The 6637-nt window shown below is 50.0% G+C and overlaps 1 pseudogene; it reads right to left on the bottom strand.

Moving 5' to 3' along the window:
- Positions 1 to 3405: 3405 nt before the first annotated feature.
- Positions 3406 to 6637, bottom strand: part of LOC119366806 — a 5194-nt pseudogene continuing 1962 nt past the window's right edge.

A 6637-nucleotide genomic window follows, 5' to 3' on the forward strand; every position in this document is an offset into this window, starting at 1 on the left:
TTGTTCGACGATGAGATGAATTTGAATTGCCCTCTGTTATCAGGAGTGTGAGGAACTTGGTGGTCTTCTTGGCTGAGCAGTCAAGGCAATTGAAGCACCTCAAGTGGTCGGGCTTCCAGAACACGGTGTTATTCAGGTTCTGTTTTCGTAGATTTTTAACAGTGCAATGTATTCCCTTGTGGGCTTATCAGTTTTACCAGTTTCTGATTCCCCAATTTCTGACTTAGGGTTTTTTTTTGTTGTGCTATGTTATCCTGTAGATGAACCAAACACATGCATAATTTTGCACATCATTTCTGCCTCAAATAAATTCTCAAAGTATGTACTATGGTCCATATAGTATGTAGTATGTAGTTTTTTTTCTGCAAAACTTAGGCTTAGTTGAGAATTTTAGTGTGTTTTTACGACCATATTGATATATTTTCTATATGATATTCGTAATTAATTAGAACGTTCACATGTTATATTTCTTATAAAAAAATAAGGGTGGATCATCCTGGTCTCAAATGCTAGCTCCGCCACTGCACAGCCCTACTAGCCTTTTCCAATACCTTGGCCTTGCTGAGCTCGCCGCACTGCCACACCCCTATGAGATGAACGACTTCTTTGAGCATCTCAGCCACCGAGCATGAGGGCTGAAGAAAAATGATGAGAGGCATCATGGTCGATAGCGCTCTCCATATCCGCGTATGCCGGAGCAGCTAGCTCGTCTTTGTCAGAAGTGTGCATGCGCGCACACGCAACAACTGTAAACCAATACAAATGCAAGCAAGACCAGCCAGTAAACATCAATGCATGTTTCACATAATAACTTTTTATTTACACCCCACACGTTATATATAGTCAAACCATGAATGCAAAAAAAAAAACATGCGTACATTATGTATCATAACTGTTTATTACATTTGCCCAGATAACCAAACCAACATATATTTAACGCAGACAAAGTCCAACATGAAGGGGATTATAGGTAAGTAGATGGAAACCGCAAAAGCAACACAGATTAGGAGGTCTTTTACGGTAGGGACAAATGAATATGAGCCATCCATCGATCCGATCCAAGGGCCCAAATTCAACAATACTAGGAGCTGTGGTGAGTAGTATTTATTGATCAAAGGGCAAAACCGGTAGTGAAACCAAACAAATCCCACAGGGCAAGGAGCATTTTCGGGAAAAGAAACGAATCGAACGAGCGGCAGGTGAAGGGCCGATCCATTCCCTTCAATTTCTCTTGCTCCCAAGCAGCATGCGGCGCTAGGGTTAGCGGCCGCTGACAACCATCGCCTCATCTCTCTGCCGTCCCGTAGCTCCGACGCAGCAGGCCGACAGCCATTGCCTCCACCCCATGCGTGCCGAATCGAGCGGCTGGGAGGCCCCTCCTCTGAGCGTCTCGCAAAACAATCTCCTCGTATGGTCGTACCCACGTTAGCTTCTCACGAGAAGCCAATAAAATGGATCGCATGCATGTTGCAGCACTTTGTCCAGGCTAATCATTTTCATTACAAAAATATTCATCCCCATTATGTAGATCAGTATATGTGAGAAGCTATAATGTGATCAAATTTGAAGTTTCCTTTAAACTCCCTAGTAATGAACGTTTAATTTCCCCTTCTCTACTCGCTGGATTTTGCACGATGAACAAATGAAAATTGACTGGCATCATGTTCCTCGTGCATATCAGTATGTGAGGTGTATGTAAGAGCAACTCTAGCAGACCCCGCATCCTGCCCCGACCCGCAAAATAACCTCCAAAATGCGGGCTGGGGCAGAAAAATCTGCCCGATCAGACCCGGCATCCCGCCCTGGCCCGCAAAAACTTTTGGGGGACGCGGCAAAATCCCTCCCCCGACGCGGGAAAACACGGGTTTTCCACTCGCGGCTGCGGTGCCCTGCATATAAGCGGAAGCGGTTGGTGGAAGGGACATTTCATCCCGCGCTTTCCCCTACCAACCACCTCTTCTCTCCCCCTGGCGCCGCTGTCGGCGGCCGCCCAAGATTTCGGCAGGAGCACACCGGAAGGACGCCACGCGCACGAGGCCTTCCCTCCCTCCCCCCGCTTCGGCGGGCCGCCGGATTTCCGCCGGATTTGGCTTCTTCCGGCCGCCGGCCGCTGCCCCAAAACGATGGAGTGGTCTGGGAGCCTCTCCCGCAGCCTAGGGAAGGACGCATCGCAGCATGCAGGTACGGGTTCATCCGTCCGCCGCCGCCGAAGGTTTGCGGGCATGGGTTCGTCCGGCCGTCCACCGGGCCCGGCGCTCGCGCAACGTCTTTGTGGCCTGCCGATGCCGCTCATACAGTGCGACGACTGCATGCGGAAAGTGCTACGGCTCACTTCGGGCCATTGTGGCCATCGACGGTGAAGTTCTCCGGTGGGATGTTGTCTTTGGCAAGCCTAGCAAACACCGACGAGCGCTGAAGCACGTTGATATCACTGTGTGATCCAGCTGGTAGAGATGTGGAGGCGGGCGACGGGGGAGTGGGCGGCGTTGATGGGCGGATGTGGAGGCGGCGGCAGCTGGCAGAGTAGCCGGCAAAAAATGGGCGGCGGCGTCGGCGACGAAGGAGGCGGGCGAGGGTTGCTGTTGGCTGGGGGTGAGGGGCGAGGCCAATGTGCCACCGACCAGCTGGCCCGGAGAGAGGAGAAGGCGAGCGCGCGCGCGTCCGTCGCGTGTCCGCGCCGACGCAATTCCGGCTCAAAAATGGGTCGCCCGCGGATGAAAAACGGACGCGCGTCTGTTTGGGTCGGCGCGTTGGGCCGCCTTTTGTGTCCGTGCCGAACCAAACGGACGACGACGGACGAAATGGGTCGCCCCATTGGAGTTGCTCTAAAAGCAGAAGGGCGTTGAGAATAAAATGGAAAGAATAACAAAGTGGATCATGACATTTGTTGACTACTACATAAATGTAAGCTCTGGACCAGGAACCAAATAAATCAGATTACAATGCACACGACCAAATTCACCATTTGGTCATCTAATCATCTTGCTTCTCCCGAGTCCCAGGACAAAAAAACTTCTTCTCAATCATTATCTTCAACGCAATCTTCCATTTACTCCCGCAGATGGGTATATCAACCGTCCATGCTAACAGAAACAAGTTGGGCATGCGGGAGATGCACATGGAGATCGAGGATGACGGCAGATTCTGTTGCTTGGATGACCGACAAGGTGAGCATGCAGGAGATGCAGAGAGAGACGGCTCGTGCCTTGGACGATCGGTAGACCATCAGCAGGGCCGGGACCGGACGAACGCGGAGGCGCAGCCGCAGACTGCCGGCGAGGGCGTTCGGTTGACGGCCGACGAGGGGTGCGGCAACCAACTCTGTTTCCCTACGGGGCAGAGACTATCACACACTCCTGGACTAAATTGCCCTTATAAAAATGAAATAAAAACCCGATGGTGAATTGCCCAGAATACCCACACGATGGACGGCTGGTATAGCTCAATACTACTCGTTGGTAGGACTAGTAAATTGCACCGTAAAATCTCTCCAGATTAACCGTAAGATGCATAAGGAGTATGCACCCCACGTTGATCGTAGGTAAGTAGGAACATTGAGAGCCTGCTATATCCATGCATGTGTATATATAGTGTAGTAGTCCACATTGCTTGTGGCTCACTGAAAGATCTAGCTGCCATCTGACATAAGTGCATGCTGGTCAGAGCTAGTGGTGTAGGTGTCCTGCTGTGCTGAGGGTACCGAAGTGTTCGCCAAGTTGTTAAGGTCAGGCAACGGCTCGTCGCGTTCCAAGACCTCCATTGCTTTCCTAACGGTAGGCCTCATGGAACTGTCACGAAGAGAACACCACAGTCCCAGGATAGCCACGCGCTTCATCTGCCTCTTGTCCAAGTCGTCGCTGCCATGAAGCCTTCCGTCTGCAGCCTCCACGACCTTGCCTTTTATGTACAACTCCCAGACTTGCTCCCTGGACTTCCCTGTGCATACAATGTCTAGCAGGACGATTCCGAAGCTGTAGACGTCGGAGCTCGGGTAGAACTTAACTTTCCCCATTTTCCTGCATTCTGGATCTATATACCCTTCGGTCCCTATAGCAGCTGTCAACAGCGTCGCGTTGTCCTGGTTGCCGATCCTCGACAGCCCGAAGTCAGCAAGCTTGGCATTGAAGTTGCTGTCCAGGAGTATGTTGCTTGGTTTGATATCTCTATGCAGAATATAAGGGGCACAATCATGGTGGAGGTAAATAAGAGCAGAGCCAATGTCTTTGATGATTTGGTACCTGACAGACAGACATGCAAGCAAATTAATGAATCCATGGAATGTTAAACAAAAGTATATTTGATTATTAATCCTCAGTGGCTTGGGACATGGTTTGTCGGTCGAAGTGGGCTGGCGGCTTAGGCATTCCAAACCTTCGTTGGCTTAACATTGCCTTGCAAGCGAGGTGGCCGTGGCTCCAAAGGACGGACAAGCTGCGGCCATGGTCAGGATTACCCATTTCAGTGCCAAAGGACTCGATGGCAGTGTTCCACGCAGCGGCGAGAGCCGTGGTCGGCAACGGAAAGGATACGCTATTTTGGGAGGATCGCTGGCTACAGGGGTTCCGCACCCGCGAGCTCGCACCGTTGGTGTACGACAGGGTTCCCAAACGGGTAAGGCGGGTGCGCACAGTTTCGGCAGCCATGGAGGATGCAGCATGGGCAGGAGACATTGGGCCTGACATTACTGAGGCTGCGTTACAGCAATTTCTGCTCCTTTGGTCGAAAGTAGAGACTGTCCAGTTGGAGCCTGATGCGCCGGACTCGGTTAGCTGGGCATGGGAGAAGGATGGCGCGTTCTCGGTGCGCTCAGCGTATGCGGCGAGGTTTGCGGGACTTGAGGTGGCGCCTACGGCTGCATTCACTTGGGGATCGAGAGCACCCCTGACATGTCGTTTCTTTGCATGGCTTGCGCTCAGGAATCGGTGTTGGACCTCAGACAGACTAGCCAAGCGCGGTTACCTCATCAGGACGTGTGCCCCTTCTGTGATCAACAAGAGGAAACTATGAATCATCTCATGGTGAGTTGCGCCTTCTCGAAGGAAGTGTGGCATTGGATGAGCGTCGCCACCAATCAGCCGGAGATGGAGCCTGGCAATGACGATAGCCTTGCCACATGGTGCTTAAGGCAGGGACAACGACGAGATCAACGGCGGACCACGAGAACCTTATGCTTGCTGGGCTTGTGGGTGATTTGGAAGCACAGAAACAACATAGTCTTCCAGGGCGCAAGCCCCTCCACAGCGCAAGTACTCGGACGGATAGAGCGGGAAGGGCGTGCGTGGAGGCAAGCAGGGCTCTTGAAAGGGGATTTAGATGGAGTGTTTGCGGGGCTCGCAAGGTGAGGGTTGGGTGAGTAGTCGACCATGTAGTTGCCCCATGTGGAGGTGGATGTCCGAGGCATGTAAATAATTTGTACCGATGTGGATGGGAGTCTTTTCTCCTTCTTCTTTATAAAATGATACACACACTCGTGCGTATTCGAGAAAATAAATAAATAATATAAGGACTGAAAAATGCAGGGTATACATTGTAGTACCTTGTTGTCCATGCTATCAATTGCTCACTCTCACATAGGTGGTAGTGCAGATTGCCGTTGGGCACTAGTTCATAGACAAGGAAGAGCTCATCATCCTCCTTCCTGCAGCACCAGCACAAGAAACTGAGCATGTTCCGGCTTTTTCCCCGGCAGCACCAACCTTTCAGTTTGACGAGATTCTTGTGCTTCGCTGCGCTAATGGTGTTCATCTCGGCGAAGAAGTCAAGATTTCCTCCCCTCGGCTCATTCAAGATTTTCTTTACAGCCACCTCACTGTCTGACCCCTTCGAGTTTGACGGCTCACTCAACGATTCACATAAATCTCTAGAGGGCACACCTGATGATGACCCCCTAGTGATCAGTGTTCCTCTGTAAACTACTCCAAAGGCACCTCGCCCAATAACCCTCTCACCGGAGAAGTTGTCTGTTGCAGCAGCCAGATCACGGTACTCAAACTGTCTGGGTCCGCCAGCTCGTGTCACAAAGTCATGGCTTGTACTGCTCATTCTCCACTTGAAACATGAGAGGACACACCACACCACAACCACCAAAGCCACGGCTCCTCCAATTGACCCTCCAATAAGTGCTGCCTTCATGTCATGACCTGCATGCACGCGAATAACACTAGTTATTAATTAATAGTGTTAATTCAGGTGTCCAAGTTAATCTGTCTCTTCTATCTTAATACATACTCCCTCCGTTTCTTTTTACACCGCATATAAGATTTGGTCAAAGTCAAACTACACAAAGTTTGACCAAATTTACATAAAAAATTATGAACATCTACAGTACTAAAACTATATAGTATGAAAATATGTTTCATGGTGCATCTGAATATATTTATTACATATTGTGAATGTTTATATTTTTTAATATAAAGTTAGTCAAACTCTATAATGCTTGACTTTGACCAAACCTTATATGCGGACTAAAAAGAAACGAAGGGAGTACTACTTACCACCATCCTACGAATATCAATGTACTATAAAATCATGCATCCCATATCTAAACACCAATGCATTGGAAGAGGTATTTATATGCAGGTCCAGAGTTACAGGCAGAGTAGAAAATACCGGAGGCAGTACTATATGAAAAATGCTC

This window comes from Triticum dicoccoides, chromosome 2B (assembly GCF_002162155.2).
Source record: "Triticum dicoccoides isolate Atlit2015 ecotype Zavitan chromosome 2B, WEW_v2.0, whole genome shotgun sequence".
In the NCBI taxonomy this organism is placed as follows: Eukaryota; Viridiplantae; Streptophyta; class Magnoliopsida; order Poales; family Poaceae; genus Triticum; species Triticum dicoccoides.